This window comes from Odocoileus virginianus, chromosome 8 (assembly GCF_023699985.2).
Source record: "Odocoileus virginianus isolate 20LAN1187 ecotype Illinois chromosome 8, Ovbor_1.2, whole genome shotgun sequence".
In the NCBI taxonomy this organism is placed as follows: domain Eukaryota; kingdom Metazoa; phylum Chordata; class Mammalia; order Artiodactyla; family Cervidae; genus Odocoileus; species Odocoileus virginianus.
In genome coordinates this window covers 58,283,934-58,310,221 of record NC_069681.1, presented here as the reverse complement: position 1 = coordinate 58,310,221, position 26,288 = coordinate 58,283,934, and the positions used below count along the sequence as shown (strand labels likewise).

At 38.4% G+C, this 26,288-nt stretch overlaps 1 protein-coding gene across 8 annotated transcripts in view; it reads right to left on the bottom strand.

Moving 5' to 3' along the window:
* Positions 1-26,288, bottom strand: part of KLF12 (KLF transcription factor 12) — a 708,032-nt gene that overhangs the window by 430,187 nt on the left and 251,557 nt on the right. Inside the window, exon 1 of one of the 8 annotated variants that reach the window (XM_070471575.1) lies at positions 270-473. The exons of the other annotated variants lie outside the window; for them this stretch is intronic. The gene's annotated coding sequence lies outside the window, so the exon portion shown is untranslated. Of the gene's footprint in view, positions 1-269; positions 474-26,288 lie in introns of those variants that run through there. 8 annotated transcript variants of the gene reach the window in all.

The window sequence follows — 26,288 nt, the reverse complement described above, 5'->3', positions numbered from 1 at the left end:
CTAATTTCCACTAATACTTCTTAGATAGTGAGATTTTACGAAAGCAACACTTCGGGGTCTTAGTTTCTTCATCTGTAATTCAGAATGTTCCAAATGACGCCCCCAATTCTATCGAATAATAGAAAATTATTCTGCAACTCCTCCCACACCATCCCAGAAATCCTAAGGCAATAATGACCTTTTTCCTGTTGAAACATGGTGGAATCTCTGAAAACATGTCTTCTAGAACAGTTTGAAGAAAGCACCCACCTAAACAAAGCTTTCATTACCTTCAAATTTGCAGAAATCCAGGCCATGCCCTCTCATCCTTGACTTATATCAGAGCCCTGCTAAACTGTTAACTGTTACTGAATAAGAAATGTAAGGATTGTGCTCTTTTAATTAAATAAAAAATTAAGAAGTAAACAAGAGCTCTTTAGTCGTATATAAACACCTATACCAAACACTTTGGCTTTTATTTTCCTTGCACTAGGGTGTGCTATTCAGAATGAAAGTGCCAGCAGAACCTTCCTCAGTTGGCTGAGACTGTGGTTACCCTACTTCTAATAAACAAGGCGGCTTCCTGTCTCTGACGTCTCATTGCTCAACAGGGTTGAATCATGGCAGCGTGTGCAGCCATGACCCCTAAGTGCACTCATGCTAAAGAGTGTCTGCTTTGATTCACTCCTATTGTAGGAAACTACTTATGAGAGGACACCTCTTGCTTTTTGAATTGAAAATACTTGCATCAGTGAAGCTGAAAAGGAGCGAATTTCTCATGCTCAAACTTAGTATCTCATTATCTCTAAATTTATCTCCATTTGGTTGAGGTCGCTGGACTTTTTCTAAGTCTCCGAAGGGCCTAAGCTCTGCATACACTTTTAGACCATTTTAGAAGTGGTTAAAACAGCATCCGGTAGGTGATTCTCAAATCAAATATTCACTTATGCTTTTCTGAAGGATCTTCAGTGTGGGGGCCCATAAGCCAGAGTTCAGAATCAGAAATTTTAAATACAGTTCAGGTTATACCAAAAAAAAAAATCATTTACAAATGATAGATCTTTTTCTTAAGGGTTTCAGAGATACAATGCAACAGTACTTTCTCCCATGTTGGGGATGTTCTGTGGTTCTTTAGTGTCCAGCACGGTATTCAATTTGTTTTCAATATGCTAATAAATTATACATAGTTCACATCCCACTTCCTTTACTTTACTCATAAACCCCTACAGGACTATGCCAGCAGAAAGGGCAGGCTTTGCATTTCTGACCTTTCTGAGTTTAAACAAAAAGGAAAAAGAAAATAGAAATCTGTCTTGCCGTGAAGAACAGACTTGGACTCAGTGGGAGAAGGCGATGGTGGAATGATTTGACAGAACAGCACTGAGACATGTACATTATCGTGTGTAAAACAGGTGACCAGTGTGAGCTCAATGCGTGAAGCAGGGCAGTCAAAGTCAGTGCTCTGGGACAACCCAGAGGGATCGGGTGGGGAGGGAGGTGGGAGAGGGGGAATACATGTATACCTGTGGGCGATTCATGTTGATGTATGGCAGAAACCATCACAATATTGTAAAGTAATTATCCTCCAATTAAACTTAAAAATTAAATACTTAGAAGTATAAAAAAAAGAGAAATGTCTTGCTGCTCTATAAACGAAAAGGATTTCATCTCCAGCTTTACACCAGCACCATCTTCCTGACCCAGGGCCCCCGACTCTGCCGGCCAGCCCTGGTGCCTTGATATTGAGGCGTCGCTTCAGAGAACCTGGGAAGGCTAGAAACGCTCCCGTTCTCCTTCTGCCTGGGCTGTTCACAAGCCCTGGTGCTTGCTGGAGATGTCAGAGCCCCAGCCGGTGTGAAATGGTGATGCTGTCAGTCAGCAGGCAAATTTTCTGCTTCTGCAAAGCGCTCGCTCTCGGAGCGTCCTCTGTGCAGCACTTCCAGCTGCCTTGGAGCACCGTGTCGGGATATGAAAATAGCTCCAGCCTGATGACTTCACTAGTTCTCACAAACCGGCCAGTTGGCGGAACTCGCCTGCAGCCTGCTTCTGAAGTGAAGGCAGTGTTCCTTTCCCCAGCGCCCCCTAATATGAATATTTGGTTTCATTTTGACTCTGGAAGAAGTCTCTTTGCTGAGGTTAGAGTCAGACCTTAACACCAAAATTTCCAAATGCTGTAGGGAGGCCTGGATGAAAAGAGCTACTAAAAACTGACAGCCAAGATGAAATAACCTGGAGGCCAGATTAGTATTTTTCAGGCTCAACTTTAAGGACATCAGAGCTGCTTGGGGAATCAAGCTTGTATTACATAACACGTTCTCATTTCATTCATTTTTAGGGCCAGGTAGCTTCCTGAAGAACGTGTGTGATAACTAATAATCACCCACACTTTTAAAGCCCCATTTCTCATGTTTACTTGTCTTCTACAAATAAGAAGGCTGACAAGGTATCAAAGTAAGAATTAATCACCACTACACCTAATCAACCAAGGCTGACTAAAGTCCTCTACAAGGCATTTTCTGCCACCACGGCAAGCTTTTGCGATGAATGCTCCAACGGATTTCAAAATTAAAAACAAAAAGCACAAACATGCAGTGGAAAAGGTGATCTTTTGTATTCAATTACCAAATTTTCTTTTAATGTTTATCATGTTCCCTTATAGGGCTTTTTTACTTCCCTTTTCAGTAAATACAGGCTAGTAAGAGGCTATTCCAGAAGGAAAGCAGGAGCCGCTCACATCCCAGTATCATAACTCAGTGCTAGGTCTGCACTCACTTTGACTCTAAAACAGAGCATTTAGATTAACTGCTTCAGTGCCCTGTGGACACAAGATTTATGCCCAGAGGAAGAGCTCGCATAGGACTCCATGGATACCGAGCTAATGAAATAATGTGGTTCACTGATTTAAGACGGTTCCTCTAAAAGGGGTGCAGGAACTCGCTCCAAAAAGACAGAAAAGCACTAACACTCTACGCCCACTGCCCCTCAATTCCTCTCCCCTCTGTCAGTCACCAGTAGCATCTCAACAGCACTGCCATCTTGCAGCCATGACGATGTGACACCTCTCCACCAGCTCCAACCAAAACATCACAAAGGAGTCATCAGAAAACACATGGGCACACAGGTGACAGTGAATTATTAAAATGCCCTCTACTGTAGGATCATTTGTTCATTCTATAAAGTTCATTCTATAAATACATGCCGAATATGTAGCGTGTGGCAAGTATTATCTATGTACTGTCTACAAAGATGAATACTGACTTCAAGGCTTTCACTCTCTCAATCACTTTAGTTAGGTATTATAGAGCCAGGTGACCTTAACAAGATGAGACAGCCTGCTGCAAGGTTTTCCTTCTGTTAATGCAAAGATTTACAAAACTTGGTGTTTTTTTTTTTTAATAGTACATCCAAAGAAGTGTTGAATTCCCTTAATTATTAAAAAAAAAAAAAAATCACACAGGGATCATTTGGGGCATAGTTCAGGAAAATAACCATGAAAATTAAAGAGTTATGTCTCTCTCCCACAGAAGCTAATAAACAAAGATATAACAAGAGATTCTAAATGCAGAACAGTCAGTTATAAATGTCATTACAGACAGAATAACTCACACAGTGATGGAACAGGCTAAGTAGTTTCAGATGGTGACTGCACTAACCATCAAATTTTAGAATCATAAAGGACTATAGTTTGATCTAGTAAAAATCTTGTATTTTACTAGTGGTGCCTAGAAAAGTTATGTGATTTATACAAAGTCATGGAGGTGTTATCATTTCGGAATCAATATGCTTTATTTATCCTGTATTTTCCCAATTATACTACTCTGTTTCTCTCTCACACACACAGAAATACACAGTCACCTTATACTATGTGTCTGAAACATATACAAACATACAAAGGCACACATGCTTGCTTGCCCCCAGTTCTTATACACACACAAACTATATTACTCTGATTCAGACACACCACTGTGTTGAATTCATATATACATACACACATACATTACGCTACTCTGACACACATTTACTTGCATACACAAATATATACATATGTGCATCAATCACACTACTGTTCAGTTTGTTCTTACAACTTACTCACATATGCATCATATTACTTTGTGCCATAAACCCACACACACCCCTTATATTACTACTACTGTGTATGTGATTTATAGTCACACACTTCATACTGGCATATATACATACTAATAAAATTTAAAACAGTAAATCACCTTCATATTCAAAATACTATTTTTCAGTGTGAGAAATTCAAATGTTAAACAGACACTCATGTAACTACTTCAAAGTTGTGTGTGTCAGTCGCTCAGTTGTGTCCAACTCTTTGCAACCCCATGGACTGTAGCCCACCAGGTTCCTCTGTCCATGGAATTCTCTAGGCAAGAGTACTGGAGTGGTTTGCCATTCCCTTCTCCAGGGGATCTTCCTGACCCAGGGATCAAACCTGGGTCTCCCACTAACTTGAGAGGAAGAGACTTACGCAGGTAAATACAATGATGTGGAAATTCCCTGAGGCCATACGTATCCACTTGCATCCATTTGAATCCATTTTGCTCCTTGGCTCGAGAATGAGGATATTAGCATTGTTTCTGTTATACTGTTTTCCATCAAACTGGGTAAAGAATGGATGCAGAGCAACCAGCAACAGAGAGTAGTATTATATGCCCCTGCTTCAAGACAAGTTCCCAGTTTCTAAGCAATAAAGCAGTATTAGAAGTGATGTGGAGAAAGTATATGAGCAACATGGCTTAGGACCCCAGCTACAGAGTGTGACCTGAAGGAACATTGTCTCTTCTACTCAAGGGCTGACAGCCTGGAGAGCTCTGAGTGATGCCTCCAGATACACAGAATTAGGATTCTTTCTTACAGGAGTTATAACCAGCAATGATGAGGCCTTCTCAGGGACTTTAGGAAAAGAGGATGTGACCAAGCAAGAGACAAAAATAGAGAAGACTCTTCATGGTAACCAGCAGATGGAATAACTCATCAGCACATATAAGATGTCCCTGGGCACCCAGACACAGAAGGATTAAGGTAGCCTTTAAAGGAGGCTGGGCGTGAGTTGCAGAGACATGGACAGACCTAGAGACTGCCATACAGAATGAAGTGAGTCAGAAAGAGAAAAACAAATATCGTTTATTAATGCATATATGTGGAACCTAGAAAATGATACAGATGATCTCATTTGCCAAACAGGACTATGGACACAGAAGCAGAGAACAAATTTATGGTCACCAAGAAGAGAGAAGAAAGGGTGGGATGAATTGGGGGAATGGGATTAACATAGATATACTTTTATGTATAAAACAGAAAACTAATGAGAATCTACTATATAGCACAGGGAACACTAGCCATTGTTCAGTGGTGATCGAAGTGGGAAGGAAATCCAACAGAGAGGAGATATATGCATACATACAGCTGATTCACTCTGCGGCATAGCAGAAACTAACACCACACTGAAAAACTAACACCACACCAATGTGAAAACTAATTTTTAAAAAGGAGGCTGAAAGTCTTGCAGGAGCAGGCAGGGGTATCACAGGAAATGTGAATTCTGTGGATGATAGTGTCTATTCCTATCCACAGATGAGCAAGGCAAGTAGATGCAGAGATGATACTGAGAAAGTGAAAGAGAAGTGGAAATGGAGACGCCTGTGTTTGTGGGTTTCAGAGTGTCCTCTATTATTCTCAAGATGTCTACTGAAGCAGATGGTGAATATTTGAAACACTTGCTTTCTTAAGGTACTTGGCTCTAATAGTCTAATAGTCTAGCATGCTTTTCTTTATCCATAAATAATTGTCTTTTATTATGAAATATAGCCACTTCCAACTCATATACACTGCATACTGAAAAAGCCTGTATACTCAACTATGAGGCACTGCTTTTATGATCCTTTATATAGCAGCCTCAGAGTTTTAAATAAGATAGTGAAAAGAAAACACCAAGAATAATGGTAATGTAGTATATTTCTCTGGGTGTCAGATGGAAGAGTTTTCACCTAACATTGAAAAATCAAAGACTGGGAAAGTGCTGCTAAAACTAACAAGAGATTATCATACTAAGCAAAGTCGGTCAGAAAGAGAAAGACAAATATTGTATGAAATCACTTACATGTGAAATGTAAAATGTGACACAAATGAACTTATCTACAAAACAGAAACAGACTCATAGACATAGAAAATGATTTGTGGTTGTCACGGGGGAGATGGGTGCGGGAGGGCAGGATTAGGAGTTTGGAATTAACAGAGTTTTCAAAACAGTATATATAGGATGGATAAACTGAACAAAGTTCTACTGTGCAGGAGAATACCCTAAGATAAACCATATTGGGAAAGAATATGCATATATATGTAAAACATATCACTTTCATTATAACACAGAAATTAACACAGTATCAGAAATCAACTGTACTTCAATAAAATTTTTTTAAAAGACAGCACCATCACTCCAAATTTGGAATACAGCAATAACATGTCACTAGCCAACTCTTAAAAAAATGGGGCATTATTCCTAAAAAGGAAACACACAGCTTAAAGAAAATAACCTAGGTACTTTGAAGACCATTTTAAAGACCTTATCCATAGCTCAAGATAAACATTTGCCAGGGATTCAAACGATTAAGTCCTGGGTAGACGTTTAGAGGAAACAGGATCGGAGAGGACACATATAGCTAACTGCTTTTCAAAAACCGAAATGAGAGTCCTATCAAGGAGTACAAGGAAACCCTCAAAGATTAGTAGGTCAAGGACAAACTACTAATCAGGCCTGTCAAGAAAAAATTTGACAGTAACCTTACAAAGTCCTCCAAAGCCAATTAAAAAAAATGTTGCTTAAAAAGATAAAACTTCTGGAAGCAAAGTGAGATTTTCTGCAAAGCATGTAGCAATGTACTTTAGCATGAGAGAGGCAGAAAGAAACTGAATAACTGTTTCCTTGGTCTTTACCAGTTAAAGTATTAAGAGTATTGCAAATACCAATTCTGAAACAGAGAGACTGCAGGACCTAAATCAAAGACTGACACAGGCGTTTAAAGGTGGGTCTAAATCTAATTGTTAAGTAAGATGTAACAAAAATTCAACCGGCATTATCATACAGTTAAAGATTCATGGTGGAATTTGACAACTGTTGGCTCAAATGTAAAATTCTAATTACGGGCCTTCACTGGTGGCTTAGATGGTAAAGAACCTGCCTCCAATGCAGGAGACCTGGGTTTGATCCCTGGGTCGGGAAGATCCCCCGGAGAAGGGAATGGCTACCCACTCCAATATTCTTGCCTGGAGAACTCCATGGACAGAGACCCTGGTGGGCTACAGCCCACGGCATCCCAAAGAGTCAGACACGACTGAGTGACTAACAATGAACTGAACTGAATGACCTATAGGGGAATAAAATACAAAAAAAAAGAGAGGATACATGCATAAGTGAATCACTTGCTTTTTGCAGAAAACACATTATAACCCAACTATATTCCAATTAAAAAATTAAGTTAAAAAATTATCATTACAACCAACCATTGTGCAGAGGATGCAGTTGGAACAAGGATGCCCAAGCAGAAATTTTCAAAATGAAGGAGTTTCAAGTAGTGAAGAAAACAACATGCTGAGAGACAAAAACAAACAGGAATCGATGACAGAGTATTGCTGAGCACTCATTCTACTGCAGACCTATCAACAGACTGGAGCAAACCAAAGATCAGTTTTAAAAATTCCGTTTTACTGTGATTAAAGCAGGAGACAAATGACAGACAAACAGATATACAAACGCGAGGATGTCCAGAAGACAGGTGCTTCCAAGTGGTCTTATTTAACATTTTTTTAAATGATGTTGAGGACAGAGTGCACAGGAAAGCAGGCACATTTCTAGCCAGCCCTTTTAATTACCAAAATGCCAAGTAACTGAGATAACCATCTTTTCAGCATCAATCAGACAAATATGGTAGAAGGCTTTAAACCAACCTCCACTTAACCAACTATCCAGATGGACCAATGAGCCCCACTCCCCTTGTATAATAAGTCATACTGACTGATGCACCAAGGATGTTCCTCACCAGCAGTCTCCTTTTGGAGCAGAGCAAGCTAAGCATATATGTAGTAAGAGTAGTTTTGACCCTAAACCTGTTTATGCAGTTATATTTTAATAATGTGATTTTTATTCAATGATGTATCAAAGAAGTGAAATTGGAGCAGGAAAAGAAAATTTTCATTTTCTATGAAAAATACATTGCATGTTTTCAAGATTTTCAAAGCTTAGTCCATAATAAAGTAGTAATTTCTAAAGCTGCCAGTGAATAAGGCATGGACATCATAACTGTACAATGGGAAAATATGTTTCAAAGGCTTTTAATTTCACTTTAAGAAGAAACAAATTGGAAATAACATACAATTCACTACTGGTTTTGATAAGAAAGATAATACTCAATCCCATTTGTGGGTTCACACTGAAAGAAAACATCTTGGTCTTACAAAAAGTCTGTAATAGAAAAAAAATAAAAAGTTCTATGCCTAAAATATTTTAGATATCTATACATCATGTTTATGTCTCTGTATTTTAATAACTTTTCTGACCTACTGATCAACTATTGACTCTTACCTCTTTTGTGAAGAAAGTCTTACTGTTCTTACTTCTTTTGTGAAGAAAGTCTACTATGTAGCAGGCAGTAAAATAGAGACTGTGAATACAAAGAAGGTTTTAGCCTTCCAGTGAATCACAGTTTAATGGGGTAGATGGATGTGCTAACAGAAGCAGCTACCTGATATACTGTGCTTATTTGCTCAGTCGTGTCTGACTCTTTGCGACCCCATGCACTGTGGCCTGCCAGGCTCCTCTGTCCATGGGGATTCTCCAGGCAAGAATACTGGAGTGGATTGCCAGCCCTCCTCCAGGGGATCTTCCCAACCTAGAAATCGAACCGGGGTTTCCTGCACTGCTAGGCGTCACACTGAGTGTCGTAAACAAACATGAAGGGTCAAAACGAAAAAAACTCAGTCTAGAGAACAGTAGACTGAGTTGATAGGGTCAGTAAGGCTACAGTTGAGGCCTAAAGCCTGATTTCAGGTGTTGGGTGCTGGTTAGGAAGGCACAGTACGACACAGCCCATGTGACGAACCAGATTCACACTAGGAAACACCAGAGGAACAGACTTCCCAAAACTTCCCAGAACTTCCCAAACTGTGGGAAGACTGAAAAGGGAGAGCGGGAGGCCTTGTCGCAAAGGACTAAGTTATTTAAGTGTCAGACCATGAATTGTGGGGAATCGTTACATGTGAAACAAAGGAATGACACCATCACACTCGTATTTTAGCAAAGGATCTTTCCAGTTAAGCAAAAGGATGGAGATAATACACAAAGGAAAGAGACCAGTGATGACACGAGGTTATAAAAACAGTCTACTAAAAATCATAAAATAACAGAAGAACAACATTGAGAAGGTAAAATCAGCCTGACATGGTGACTGATGAGAGATGACAGTGGTGAGTCAAGGGTAGTTCCCAGGTTTAGGGATGTAGCACCTGGTGGTCAAAGATTCCTTAATAAAAACTGGAATTTGCAAAGCAAAAATAGACACAGACACAGAGATCGAACATATGAATACAGTGAGTGGGGGGAGGGAGAAGAGATGATTTAGGAGATTGGGGTTGACATATATACACTATTGATACTATACATAAAGCAGGGAACTAATGAGAACCTACCGTGAGCACAGGGACCTAGTGCTCTGTGGGGACCTAAATGGGAAGGAAATCCAAAAAAGATGGGATAAGTGTTTACATATTGCTGATTCACTCTGCTGCACAGTAGCAACTAACAGAATATTGTAAGACAACTATACTCCAATACAAAATTAATTTTTAAAAATAAGTTAAAAAAGAAAAACAGGAAATGCAGGATTAAAAAAAACAAAGAATACAACTATGGACACATGGTAAGTCTGAAATGCCACTATACAGTCAAAAGGAGATATTTGTGCTTAGTAGCAGGTGCATCAGCTCAGGACCTTGAGTTGGAGTTATAAGATCAAGAAGTGCAAAAGAGCTCTTTAAGAAACACTCCTTCAAACGAAGTGAAAAAGGAAGTGAAGGCACTTCTTAGAGAATGGAAAAACATAAAGGAAGAAGTTGGCATCCTTAAGATGATATATCCTTAAAGATTTTCACAGACAGAGGAGCTGATGAAAACAGTCACGGGGGACACAGACGCGGGGCCCCGACTGAGCAAAGCCAGGACACAGATTCTAAGATGCCAAGGTCAGGACAGCCCCAGTTCATATAAGTCACCTGTCTCAGAGCAGAGAGAAGGAAAGGTGAGAGAATTAGGCTGTAGTAAGACCATAAACTGGTCAAGTGAGAAGCTGAGAAGTTCTTGATGCAGAGACCTGTCTTGGTGACACAAATGTTAATCCATGAGGGTGAGTATGGCATTTGTTTGGGGAAAAGGAATTGAGAAAGGAAGGCAATGTAGTTTTAAACTCCCCTTGTGTGCAATGCTAGGGCCTACTGAGACGCTGGAAGTGGGTTTGTAAAATTTCCCTGATAAATCACTTTGTGAGAACAAAAAATCAGTTTCAGGTGTTTATGGAATCACGGGTGGTAAGTTATAAATAAACGTAGGAAATGTGTGCCAAGGCACAATGAACAACTCATAGAAGATCTCTCTCTAGGGACACTCTTAACTCACAGAAACACATTTTAAAATTTTAAACATTACCAAATAGAACTAAAAATAAAGCAGATATTACCTTTGCAGAGTTGTGATACTCGTTACAGTATTAACCACCATACCTTATTAAATATTGCATGTTAAAGACAATATCTACTTAAACTGAATGCTCATGAGAATGTGAGAAAGCCATATAGAATAATATGGTGTCTTGGCCTAGAAACAGAAGCCAAATAATCTATAGAGTCGTACCTGTCATGGATGCTCTAACACCACCTGTCTACCTAATCCTGGCCTCGGTATATTCGGGAATATCTCATTAAAACCTGAGAGAAATATGCCTAAGATTTAGGAAATGAAAAGTCACCATTTTGTAAGTCAGGTAGTAAACCTACATAAAATAATTCCTTAATCTGTAAGACAAAGTTATTTTTAAGTTACAAAAATTAATAGAAAACTGAAATTAATTCAACAGAAATAAGTAGTAATATAAAGAAGCTAAGTTGTCAGTGGATTATTTTATGGGGCAAGCACATTATGGCATTACAAGAAAACAACACCTCCCTTGCCTGGCCACAAATTTGACCCTATACGGTGATTTTTCTTATTTTAAATAAATGCTGATTGGAAAAGTATGAGAAACTCTACATGTATAAACAGAAAAATGTAAAATGCAATATAATCTAATAACATTTCTTAAATCTTCTTTTCCCCTGGAACAAGAAAGCAGTATCTCATTGACACTTAGATTACAAAAGTACAGAAAGCAGGAGCAGTATTCAAAACTCGTTGTTGTTATTCAGTAGCTAAGTTATGTCCAACTCTTTTAGACCCCCCCAGATTGAAGCATGCCAGACTTCCCTGTCATCCACTATTTCCTGGAGTTCGCTCACTGATGTCCATTGAGTCAGTGATGCCATCCAACCATCTCATCCCGTCATCCCCTTATCCTCCTGCCCTCAATCTTTCTCAGCATCAAGTAGTCATTGGACTCATTGGACTCTTCCAATGAGTCCAACTCTTCGCATCAAGTAGTCAAAGTATTGGAGCTTCAGTATCAGTCCTTCTAATGAATATTCAGGGTTAATTTCCTTTAGGATTGACTGGTTTGAGCACCTTGCTATCCAAAGGGGGCTTCTCTAGTAACTCAATTGGTGAAGAATCCGCCTGCAATGCAGGAGACCCCAGTTCAATTTCTGGGTTGGAAAGATCCCCTGGAGAAGGGATATCCACTCCAGTATTCTTGGAATTCCCTTATGGCTCAGCTGGTCAAGAATCTGCCTGCATGTGGGAGACCTGGGTTCTATCCCTGGGTTGGGAAAATCTCCTGGAGAAGGGAAAGGTTACCCACTCCAGTGTTTCTGAAAGCATCAATTTTTTGGCACTCAGCCTTCTTTATGGTCCAGCTCTTCACATCCACACGACTACTGAAAAAAACCATAGCATTGACTCTATGGACCTTTGTTGGCAAAATGTCTCTGCTTTTTAATATATTCTCTAGGTTGGTCATAGCTTTCCTTCCAAGGAGCAAGCATCTTTTAATTTCATGGCTGCAGTCACAGTCTGCAGTGATTTTGGAGCCCAAGAAAATAAAATCTGCCACCATTCCCACTTTTTCCCCATCTATTTGCCATGAAGTGATGGGACTGGATGCCATGGTCTTAATTTTTGGAATGGCGAGTTTTAAGCCAGCTTTTTCACTCTCCTTTCACCCTCATCAACGAATTCTGTAGTTCCTTGTTGTTTTCTGCCATTAGGGTAGTATCATTTGCATATCTGAAGTTGCTGGGTATTTCTTCTGGCAACCTTGATTCGACCTTGTGATTCACTCAGTCTGGCATTTCACATGATGTACTCTGCATATAAGTTAAATAAGCAGGGTGACAATATACTGCCGTGACGAACTTCTTTCCCAATTTTGAACCAGTCTGTTGTTTCATGTCCAGTGTTAACTGCTGCTTTTCCTGCATACAGATTTCTCAAGAGACAGGTGAGGTAGTCTGGTATTCTCATCTCTTTAAGAATTTCCCAGTTTTTTGTGATCCACAAAGGCTTTAGTGTAGTCAATGAAGCAGAAATAGATGTTTTTCTGGAATTCCTTGCTTCTTCTATGATCTAACAGATGTTGGCAATTTGATCTCTGGTTTCTCTGCCTTTTCTAAATCCAGCTTGTACATCCGGAAGTTCTCGGTTCAGGTATTGTTGAAGCCTGCCTTAAAAGCTTTTGAGCATTACCTTGCTAGCATGTGAAAAGAGCACAATTGTACAATAGTCTGAACATTCTTTGGCATTGCCTTTCTTCGGGATTGAATGAAAACTGATCTTTTCCAGTCCTGTGGCCACTGCTGAGTTTTCCAAATTTGCTATTGACTAAAGCACTTTAACAGCATCATCTTTTAGAATTTGAAAGAGCTCAGCTGGAATTCCATCACCTCTACTAGCTTTGTTTGTAGTAATATATCCTAAGACCCACTTGACTTCACACTCTAGGATGTCTGGCTCCTCCTTATGAACCCTTAAGTTTTTGCTAAAAAAATTTTTACTTTGAAATACAAGTTTATCTGGAAATAAAACAGATGAAAGCAGATCTATGTCACTTACCTTGTCCCCCAAATTATATTTCACCTTTATTATTTTACCTTTATTATTACTTAACTCTTTGCATATTATCATGCATTTCTTTTCTACTGTGAGTACTAATAGAGTGTCTGGTATATGAGAGTACTCCCTAAAAAAAAAAAAAAGACTGAAAGTATGATTTTCATATAAAGTAATGAAAGAATGCTTATTTTTTTAAATGCATGAATGATTCTTGCCTAACCCCTAATTTCTACCATTTCAAAGATCTTTATAGAAGAAATATAAATTATGTACACAATCACCTTAATCATCTGCAAGATAATAAGTCAATCATATATGAAAATAGCACACCATAATATAATGTAAGCTACAATGTTTTAAATATTCTTAAATTAACCAGAATGTGTGTCATGCACTTCTCTGGCGTTACTAACAATTATCTAGCTGATACGACCATGGTATTTACTGATTATTAACTGATTACTCCTTTTTTTTTTTTTGTAATATAGGTGTCCTTGTTTTTCCAGTTGCTTTTTACTTACAGATGCCGATCTTATGACTTGAAAATACGAGATTTTTAAAAGGAGTCAATTACCATGGATTGGGGGTAGAGGAGTCGTGTTACAGGCAGTCGTGTTGACCTCTGCACTTCCGCAAACCTTTCTGAGACTTTTTTGAGGAATAGGAAGTTCCAGATCCTGCTCAGCATTGCTTAAGGAAATGCTTTGTTCAGGCTGATTTTTAGAGAAAACACTCAATAAGTATGCTTGTTCCTCTGAATTCAGCTGCACCAGCTGCTGACTCAATGACACTGAAATTAGGAAGCTTTGTTCAAACAGCGGCCACACAGAAGCTCCTTTGGTATATGCCTAGCTCCCCAACAAACAAAAGTCTTTAAAAGGCACATGCCAATCCACACCTGTCCAGAGAATAAACTCTTTGCAAAACAAAATAAACAAACCAAACAGCCCAAAAAGAAAGTGTAGAAGTTGACGGGGGGGAACACAGTGTGAGGGAAAATCTCAACAACTAAACATCATTTCATTTATAAAGTAAAAGCAGAATGCATTTCTTCAAATATTTTCCTAAAAACACGTGTGGCAGGTTCCAGCTTTAGAGATCATTATTCACTATTGCATATATAAATTTAATAATGCCAAGAATGGGAGCAAAGATTCAACCAGGAGGAATGCCTTGTTAAACTTCGAAATTTTTCTTTCTTGCCCCACGTGACAAACCCATCACAAGCACCACAGCAAGATACAAAAGCCAGCAACACACATCCACTTACTCTGATTCATGAGGTGTTTTCTATATGCTGAAAGGCTGGAAACGCTAAAATTAACTGAGTTTTTGTATTGTTGTTGTTGTTTTGTTTGTTTGTTTTACAGCAGTGATTGTTGTTGGTTAGTAACTAAGTCATGTCCGACTCTTTGCAACCCATGGGCTGCAGCCCGCCATGGGTTTCTGTCCATGGGATTCTCCAGGCAAGAATACTGGAGTGGGTTGCCATTTCCTTCTGCAGGAGATCTTCCCAACCTAGGGACTGAACCCACATCTCCTGCATTATAGGCAGGTTCTTCACCTGGGCAGCACTCTGCTTCCGAACTCTTAAGGGTATGTGTGAGTGCGCGTGCTTACATGCAACACAGCCTGGGCTCACATGCACACACAGGGAACTTTATTATTCGAAGCACTCTTTTTTTTCCGTAAGTAAAGTCAACTCTAAAATAGCCTAGCAACTGTAGGGAATCACAGGAGAGATGATCAACCCAGTAAGCATGTATTAACTACTAGAGAAACAGACCATGCCTCCTCTTTTCCTGCTCTCAGGAATGAAATACACCATAGGGCTGAATGCAAGGCTGGCTTTTCAGACCAAGTCCTTTAGAGACAGACACCTCTCATTTTCAGCTCCATCTTCCTCACCTCTGTCATCTGACTTGACGTTGAGAAAACCCAAAACTCAGTTGCCGGTAGGACCCAGGTGTTTGTGATACATGGAGAAGTGAGACCTCAATCACCGGTCCTAACCAACTCTATCCTGATGACTCAAGCCTGGCTAGATTTTGGGGTGTTCCTGAGCAGCGAAATGAGGAAATGACAAACGATGCTTGGAATGTTCCTGGATATCAAAAAGGCATAATTTCCACAAAGGATCTGAGGCACTGCATAGCAGTATGCCAAGAGGGCTCAGCTGTGATTCTATTCAATTCAACAAATATTTATTATGCATCTTTTGCCAACTCAAATGTAAGAAGGACTCCAAATTGTATTTATATCCTCAGGGTATAAAAGAGTGCTGGAACAGACAGTAGGCACTTAATAAATGTCGAAGGAAAGAAGGAAGGAGCTTCCACAGAGCAGACATCTGCTAAGTACGGAGGATATGAGCTTCAAAGGTGTTGCCTAGTGATTTAATCAGGGTCCCCCTCCAACTTTTAATCTAGCCTTGATTGAATCAGTTCTTTCTCTTAGGCTTCAGACAGACAGACAAAAGGGAAATTGTTTTTTAAAAATGTTTTTGACAGCATGAGTCTAAAATAGGTTTTAATCCTGGCCACACATGAAAATCTCATAGGAAACTTAAAATCTGCCACCTGGGTACCAGGCCAAAATTAAATTATCAATTAAATTACAATATCTGAGGAATAAACGTACTAGTACTTTTTACACTCATGTGATTCTAAGCTGTATTCATTATTGATAGCTACTGCCTAATAAATAATGCTACATAAGGTTTTCTGCTTGGGGACCCACTGGGAATGATACACTAAAACAGAAATCTAACCATGTGTGTGTTTATAGCTCCTACAATAAAACATGAAAGGTATTTGTTTAAGCAAACATTGTTCATTTCACCTTCCTGACCAAAACCTTACAAAAACAGGAATAGAGAATCTTAAGTCAGTGAAATAACAAAAAAAAAAAAAAAAAAACAAACTTTTTTTAAAGGCTGGGCATATAGTAAAAGTTTTCAGCTCAGCATACTGGCAAAAAAATCTCTCTAAATAGCTGAGAAATAATTACCGTATAATTAAAGGATTTCAAACATACGATTCTGACATTAATTTAAAGATTACTTTTTACGTATACTTTTTTTAAAAGCAGCTCTATTCATAACAGCCAAACACTGAAAACCACCCGTATGTCCCTGAACACTTCTACTTTTAAAAGTAGGTTTTCTATGCTCTAAAATTAATTGTGGTTATTGTTGCACAACTCTCAATATGCTAAATGCCACTAAGTTGCATACTTTAAATAGGTGAATTATACGGTATGTGAATTCTATCTCAATAAATCTGCTTTTAAAAAAGAGAAATAAGTAGGTTTATTTTCTCAGTTATATTAAAAATGAGTTTTTTCATAGTTTTATATAGACTTTGGGTGTTATACAAAGTATTAGTATAAATCTTATTTTCTTTTTTCATATTCTCCTAAAATCGAACGTACATTCCATACTGAAAGAATTCTGGCTTCAACAGCTTTTAAAAATCAGAGCCTAGAGCAAAAAAATTTTAACTCCAAGTTAACACTGCAATACTGAAATTAATGATATCATAACTGGGGGCCAGGGAGTGAAATGTAATTAAGTTATTAGTGAATCACTAAGTGTGATGTTTGCAAATGAAACAGGCCTAAACATCAGAAGGCTCAAATCCTAGCTCTGACTAGGGTGAGTTTTCTGAGTCAAATTACTCAAAGTTTCCTTAAAAATTTTAAGTCAGAAACTCCTTGTAAGAATAAGCTAAAAAGCAATATTTAAGAAACCATATGAAAATTGTTTGGTGCTTGAAAAAATAGTGTTGAAATGATTTTGGCTTTCTTACAAAAAAAGAGAGAGGACAGAGCTGACAGAAAGACTATGACTTTCTCCAAGAATCTCTCCAATTTTGTTCTCCACCCACTTTTTCCTGTAGCATCATTTAAACTGCCTAAGTTTTTCTTGTCTATGTAACTTCTCATCTCTAAAAGAGAGACATACATCTTTTAAGCAGTTATTGAACTATAAAGTCCTCTACTCTGAAAATAAATGCAGCTGGTGAAACAAACTAGGGACTTGCTTCCTTCAGCTGCCTTTTGGACCCGGGACAATACTGTGTACTTTTATAATAGTGCAATTATATACTGCAAGTGGGTTCTGTGTGTTTGCTCTGTGGTTTTTTGACAAGAGTCCAGACAGCTAGGGGAAAGGGGAAGAGCTAAAAGGAACGATACTGAAGGACAGAGGAGTTACAATAACCAGAAGGGCAGACTGTCACAGTAGTTCTTATCAGGAAGGGCCCATCTTTACGGTAAAGGAATAAGTCCAAAATTTCATGCACAGAATCGTAACTTTTTACAAGAATTAGTCTTCTCTTTTAGAAATCCCACCACAGTGAAGCTCTGCAAATTAATTGCTCCCATTCCAAAACAAAAAAAGTTACACTTATCTCTAACACATATAATTGGTATCCCCCAAAGATAAAAGCCATATTGTTAAAAAGGTTTCTTCATTGAGAATTAGAAAACACAAATATATGGAAATGTTTTTAAAACTTTTGCAAACATTACTGAAAACCATTATAAAGCATAATTATAAATGGTCATAAATGTAATTCTATTATTTAATTGAATCATCAACTCTTCTGTAAGGATAAATTATTTCTTGTATTAAATTTCCCTCACTGTGTGATAATATGGAAATACACATACCCACAGATGTGTGAGCTGCTCTCCTGTAATTAATGATGCACTTTTATTCTCTATTATTGTATGGAAAACATTCTGACACAAAATAAATGAAGCATAATCATTCAGAGTAATGATTCGCATGTACTTATTAATGATACCAAATAGCTTTTCTGTTCTTTAGTTAAATTAAAACGTTACTCAGAATCGTAAGGGCATCCCTAAATGAGTGTTTTCTAGGTTTTCATTTTTCCTTATGGAAATGATCTACCCTAACCCGCCTGCCAATGCAGGAGACATAAGCCATGTGGGTTTGATTCCTGGGTCTGGAAGATTCCCTGGAGGAGGGCATGGCAACCCTCTCCAGTATTCCTGCCTGGAGAATCCCATGGGCAGGGAAGCCTGGTGGGCTGCAGTCCACATGGTCTCAGAGAGTCAGACACCACCGAAGCAACTCAGCACACACACACCATCACTGGATACAAGTTCCAATCGCTTGTAAAATATACCGCTATTTTATGTGTAAGAAAAAAAATGGTCAATTAAACTAGTATAAATACTAATTTGCCTTCAGAGATGTTTAAATGTGTGTGAGGAGCACCTTGGGGGAGACAGTGTCTAGATACATGGCATTCTATTCCCAAAGTACTCAGTAAATGTTCATTAAATAAACATATTTTAAATGCTGCAACAAAATATTTTCAAATCTTTTAAATTTGAAACAGGCCAGTCACACACACACAAAAAAAAAAACTATGATTTTGCTTATAGGAGATACCTAGAGTAGTCAAATTCATAAACAAAAAGTAGAATGGTAGTTGCCAGGGGCTAGGAGGAGAAGAGAATTATTGTTTATGGGTACAAAGTTTTAGTTCTGAAAAAAGTTCTGAAGATAGTGGTGACAAATGCACAAAATCTGAATATCCTTGATGCCCTGAACTAATAAACAAAAGTTGGTAAGGTGCTAAGCTTTATGTGCATTTTATCACCATTAAAAATAACAATAAAAGTATCTTCATAAGAAAAAAAAAAAACAGTATGTAAAACAAAATCACAAAACAATGAAAATCTTAAACTAGAAAGTACCTAAATGCAACCTAGCCAATTAGTTAACCTGATAAGGTAACTAATTTCTCCTTAGAAACTTCTATTTTTGAAAAAACACAGTCTTTTCTTAATGAACTAAATGAGAAAAGTTTCTATTCTCTAACTGATTCCTGAAGCTGGCTTGGTTGTAGTATCTGAAACACAAGTGAAGTGAAGTTGCTCAGTCATTTCCAACTCTTTGCGACCCCATGGACTGTAGCCTACCAGGCCCCTCCATCCATGGGATTTTCCAGGCAATAGTACTGGAGTGGGTTGCCATTTTCTTCTCCAGGGGATCTTCCCGACCCAGGGATCAAACCTGGGTCTCCCGCATTGTAGACAGATGCTTTACCGTTTGCTGAAATAGTGGTTTACACATTTACTCTACCATCAGAATCGCCAGTGGGCTTTTAAAAGACTTCCTGACACTTCATACCCATTGGGATAGCTACTATCCAAATAATAATAATAAAAAAATAAAGTTTTGGCAAGGATGTGGAAAAACTGAAACCCTGAACTGTTTGTAAAATTATACAACTGATACGGAAAACAGTGTGACATTTCCTCAAAAAATTAAAAAACAACTACCATTTGATCCAGCAATCCTACTGCTGAGTATAAATCTAAAAGAACTGAAACAGTTTAGAGAAGATAGTTGTACACACCACTGAAGCACTATTCACAGCAGTCAGGAAGTCAAAACAACCCAAATGTCCAGTGACAAACGACACACAAAATGCGGTATACACATCGATGGAATACTATTCGGCCTTGAAAAGGAAATCCTGTCACATGCAACAATGCAGGCGAAATTTCAAGGCATTATGTGAAATAAAACAAGTCAATGACAAACAGAAACAGACTGCTGTTTACCACAGCCTGAGATATGGAAAAAATGAAAAGTTGTTTTAATGGATATAGTTTCAGTTTTGCATGATAAAATTCTGGATATCTATTGCACAAACAATATGAACATACACTACTGAACTGTATGTTCACAAAGACTTGGATGGTTTTTAAAAAGCAATCAATCAATAGATTTCCCAATCGCTATAATGAACCTACTGATAGGTTTCCTAGAGACTGGGTTAAAATATTAACATGTGTAATGTAAGAAACCAAAACCAGCAAATGGAGATCAAGTTTATCTGTTTCCTAACTCAAAGTAACTCAAACACAATGGCAGCCACGCAAGCACTTCAGTTTGTTTTTAACAACTTTTCATGGGTGTATGTAAAATATGTTTTATAATGGAAACTAATCATCTTGAAATGATCATTAAAAATGGGTAAATTTTAATGCTGATACTGATAATAAAAGACACAAAGGAAGCAACTTCAAAGTCCCTCCACAACATTCCCTCTTCCCATCACTGCACTAATATCAATGGGTAGAGTCCAAGTCCCCTGACAATATCTGCCTTACAGTTTTTGTTTACAAGAACCTAATGTCTTCTACTGGGTCTGTGGAGCCCAGAAAACCTCTGGTACCCAACTACCATCATGGACTGATCTTGAAGTAAAAGAGGCCAACACAAAAAGCCTCACAACCTAGCTCTGACAATTAATTGTTAGGTAATCTTGAGAAATACACTGAACCTTGATTTATTTCATGGATATTTCAGGAAATATATGAAATATATTGAAATATTTGAAATATCCATTCCAAACAACAGTCATAGGTTTATTATGAAGATTCACTGGAATAATATGTGTAAACCAATTAGCACAATAAACAGTACAAAGTAGGTATTCAGTAATTGGACGACACTATCATCACCACTGCTTATCAGTTATATTAAAAAATCACTTTAAGTACTACAGAGTTCAGCACCAATCACTCTATAAATGCACTGGTTCCTGTTTCTACTTCTAAAATACAATCTCAAGGATCAAATCTAATATTACGTTTTTATCTATGTTCCTTAGAGTTCATCACATAGCATTAAGCAATGAGTAGTTAGTTGATCAACTCAACCTTCACTGGACAGGTAATAATTATGGATTTGCCATGTACAAGGCACCATCCCAGGCACGGTGCACCAATCTCCACCTCTGAGTTTATAATTTAGGCTCAATAAGATCTAGTTCATTCTACTGAATTATTCACCACAACAGCAGAAACACATACATATCATTATATAAGGCATGGAAAGCCTCCTTCCATGGATTTACAGAATCTGTTCCCTTATTCCACTATCAGAGAATAAGTTACCTTATTTAATTATTATACTAAATCCATCTGTATAGTTTATAGAATCTCATATTCCAGCAACCTCAACCACTGGGATCTGTCTAAAAATGAAAACTGTCTATACATGCCTCAGAGCTTATAAGACAGTCAATGAGAATTTTTTACCCTAATTAAGAGTATTTTATAGTAAAATTTTTGATACAACAAAAGAAATTCATAAAACCATATTTATACATTATGCTGTAAAACATTTCAACATATTCACGGATGGTGCTTTCTTTTCAATTCTAGAATCACCTTTTCTCATGTAAAATTTCTTCTAGTTAGGAAAAAAGTGTAAGTGAGCTAAAAAAAGAAATGTCTTAAAATTTCACAGTGTACTGTATGTAACCAAGAAACAGCTTGCATGCTAAAAAGTTGGTCAATAAATAAAAATGCACAATTTTGTCCATTTGTTCAGGACCATCCTTTGTTCCCCGCCAACCCCAACTCATCACCCCCAGTCCAAGATCCCCCACTACAAGCTGCCTTAGACGTCTACCACTCTACCAAATACCCAATGTTTTTAGCGGGGATGAACATGCACATATTTTTGTAGAAGATGGGTATCTAGTTTGCTATTTCTGGCAAAGGACAGAGAATGCCCAAGGTTGTCAGTACAACTTTTATGTCCTGTGATTTAACTGGACCTTTAGCAAGTACAAAATATTTCAAAGGAAGGAAAGGATTTTTTTTTTTCCATGACTAAATAAAGAAAGCCAGAGAGGATTTTCTGAGGCAAGAGGACACTGATAGAATTCCAGCCAAGAGTTTACGTGGATACAAAATTTTGAGAAAGGGACATTAGAAAATAATTATTATTTCTGCATTAAGTAAAGCAAAATAAAACAAGTACAGGCAAAGAAAAGAAAAATAGTTCCACAAAGATAACAATATAAAACTAAAACATAAACAGCAGTGATGGAGACAAAAAGTTTAACTTTAGGTATCTGACAATATGGAAATGGTTTGGATAACCCACACAGAGTACATGGTGGACCCCTGTGTATGCTGGCTTTCAAAGGATGTGGCTCACAGAACAGGCTTTCTTTCCAAATCAATTATTAGCTGTTTATAAAAAGCAACAATAATTTAGACAGTCCAACTGATCTCATTTCAACGAACATTTCTTGAAAACATTTGTCATGTATGAAACTCACCGAGATATGTAAATTCATGTAAATTCAAGTCCAAGCTGTGTTTTAAGTAACTCAGACCATTTATTTTCAAAAGTTTGTGCAGTTCATGATGAAATAAGTACGAAGTTTGACTTTATTAACTTGATATGTTCTGTGTATCAAAAAGAGTTGAATAATGGTAATTTCATATAGTTCAGCCTGATATGATACCTATCACTGAAAACTAACAAAATAGCTGTGAAACAGAAGTCTAGGCAAAATACCGTGAACATTACAAAAATTCAGATGCAAAAGAAGAGAACTCATTCCCTTTTGACTTTGGAAAGCAGGACAGCTTCTCAGAGCAGATGGCATATGAACTAGGAATCAGGTTTTGAGAGCTGGAATAGTTAGAAGAGGGAATATAGTGGGGAGGAAGTAGCAGATGGGAATTTTAAGCTGAGGAAAACCAAGAACATACGTGCAGGATCAGAAAGTGTAACAGAATAATTCAAATGGCAGAATCATCTATTTTTTAATGTCAGAGAACAAGTATGGAAGGTTCACTGTTAAAAATTTACATTCAATTCACTTCATGAATTTGATGTTATATCTCATAATCCAATTAAAATTTTGGATTATGAAACATATATAATGGTTTTCTGATAAGCAATATAAGGAAACTGAAATGAAGGTGTCAAGTCAATCACTCCCTATAAAAGGGCTGCAAACACTCTCAAGTTCATTGAAGTCTCAATATAACACAATATACTACAAGCCCCTTGCTTTGCTTCAAATACAGCAAAAGCATGCATTAAGATAATGCTGATCTATTCAGTGATGGGCAACAGATTTCCCCTTGACGAGTATCCTTATGGATGCTTCTGCTTCAAACATCAGGGCTTTAGAGAGGTACCATTGGATTTAAAGGCCAAGTTCTTTCCCTCACTCCACTTACAAATCACTGCAAGTAACCATTATAAATTTACCATGGCACTGGCAAAATTTAATAATCACAAGAACTTACTGAGTGCTTTGTGGGAATACTGGCTTTTGCATGGTTATGAGGATGACAATGAAATCTAATCTACTGCTCCATTACACATATTATTCTTAGCCACAATAACATTGTTCCGTTTAAGCTTTAGGACTGTATTTAAATAGATGGTTTAGGAAACAATAAAGCCTAAAAGAATACTGTAGGTGTATTTCAAATTTAGAGTGAGTAGGAAACATCAGGGGAATTTTATCTACTTGATCAAACAATCAGACGTAATCAAAAAAATTTTGTTGTTGGAGCCAGCAACAAAAAGAGGCCAAGAAAACAGGGGGCAGGAATTTTATTAGAGAGTCTGTGAGCTAATAAGAATATGAATCAAAAGACACAGAAAAAGACTTTTAATTATAGTCTGGCTGGTTTTTTTAAGAGAAACATTTAATGCCACACAAGTTATACTGTATAAACACTGGACACAGGGGGTATACTACATATTATGACTAGTTAAAGAAGCAGGACCCAAGGGGTACATTACGTATCATTACCAGTTAAGAGATGAGGAAGAATGGAGTTAAGGGACCAAGTAAAGGAGAAATGAGACACACACGGAGATAGACAGAAAACACCAAAGCAGCAGGAATACGAGAGAAAAGCACCTACAATCAAATCAAGGTGAACACAGAACAACCACTCTGATGTCTCTCTCTCTCCAACATCTTTTCTAAGGACTAACAGATGTCTCTTTTACTATCATGAACACACGCAAAAATGGAAATACCCCATCATCTGCCCCAGGGGGCATGGGAAATTATGGTAAGGGCTGAACAGAAAAATCCACAGTACAGAGGCACCTTTCCAACTAAAGCCCATGACAACGTTAGAGCCTCCAACAAGAAGGATGGAACTAGGACTCTTGGAATGAAATGAATTATTTCTATTATTAAAACCACTGGGAAAATATCAAAATATTATGGACCGATTGTTGCACAAACACTTCAGCCTGAAAGAACACTTGCTGAACAGAAGTTCTAGGAGGTGACCTTGACTTGTGAAATAAAATTACAAATTTCAATAGTCGTAGCTCCACTTAGACTTTTAGGTTTAGAGAATGAGACTATGAATGTTTCCATAATAATATTCTTCCACAGTTTGATATCAGCTTCGCATTTTCTTTCTGACAGTCAAGTCTGGTTGCAATTTCCAACGTAGAAGGGGTAGGAGATGAACAAGAGTGTTTCCAGAATTAGATGTAAACTCAAACTTGGCAGCGAGGAGGCTGCATGTTCTCTAGAAACTGAGTCCTGCTCCTGCGTTACTGCCTGTGGGGACTTTAACACCTGAGTCCTGGGGGTCCTGGAAGCTTGCAGGCTTCCCGGATGCTGAAATGGTCCAGGGTCTTTGAGGCCGAGTGTGAAGGTGGTGGTAGAAGGATCTAAGGAAGGCCTAGCACCACACAGAGACATGAAGCAGCAGGTGTGGCGGGAGCACCGGAGCCCAGACAGGAACCCTGGCACTGCCCCCAGCTCTCATCACCAAGGCCTGACTGCCTCTGGAAGCTTCCACTGAAACACCACATCCGTACAGAGCAGGACTCAGCGAACTTTTCCCGTCAAGCACCAGAGAGTCAATATCACCTCCGCTGTGAGCCAGAGTCCACAGCAGCCACAGACAATACCTGGAACAACGGGGCAGCCATGGAGCAATTAACACTGTATTTGCAAAAACACATTGTGGGTCTGGCATCGACTTCATGCCTCTCCCAAGTTATTTTTCTGGTAACATTCTCAACGGTCTTATTTGAGGGAGCCGACGAGTCCCTGCAGCTATTGCATCATTTGGGTGAGATGTAATAGTAACAAGCATTGCTGTGCCTGGCACTTGCTATAGACCAGCGTGTGTTGTGTGCTGTGCACAATCGCTCAGTCTTGTCCAAGTCTTTGTGACCCTATGGACTGTAGCCCACCAGGCTCCTCTGTTCAGGGATACTGGGTTAGGTTGCCATTTCCTCCTCTGGGTCATCTTCCCAACCCAGGAATCGAACCTGTGTCTATTGCATCTCCTTAACTGGCAAGTGGATTCTTGACCACCACATCCCTGTAGGCCAGACACAGCACTAATGCAACACAGAGGTCACAGGATCCTCCCTGACCTAACTACATCATCCCTATTTCCAGGTACTGGGTTAGCCAAGGGGTCACTCAGGTCTTCCAGATGTTACAGAAAACTCAACAAACTTTTTGGCAAACCCAATACAAATATCACAGCAGGCTTAAACAGCACAACGATTAAGTGCAAGATTTTTGTGACTGATCCATGGCTGCAATTTACTACCCAGCAGGCTTCTAACTTCAGAGCCCACCTCAATCAGTAAGGAGCTGGCAAAAATGCCCATTCCTGGGCCCTGACTACAAGAGGTTCTGATTGAGTCACGTGGGGTTAGGCCCAGGACTCTGAACTTTAACACACACTTCTGTTCAAGTCTGATGAGAAACACTACAATCCCATGCATTTTCCAAGCAAAAGGCCACATTATCCGTGCTGGATTAGGTGAGAAACACTGCAATCCCATGTATTTTCCAAGCAAAAGGCCACGTTATCTGTGCTGGAATAGGTTTTAGCAGTGCCTGCTAAAACCGTAATTGAAGAAAATGATTAGCCTCAATGAGGAAAACCTGAAGTACATTTTAGGCTAAATTTTACTTTCAGCTTGCTTTCTATTTTTTATGCATTAATATTATGAAAGGTATACCGAGCTTTTAACATTTCATATAAACACAAAAGTGGTTTAAATTTTAAAAACCAGTTTTTGCTAAAAAAAAAAAAAAAAAAAATTACATAAGCTAAATAAATCGCTGACATTTTAAGCACAGGGAGAAGTTCATGATAAACTATTAGCATTTCTGCTTTAAAAACATAAACCCATTATACCTCTCTCCCGCAACCTCCAAACATGTAA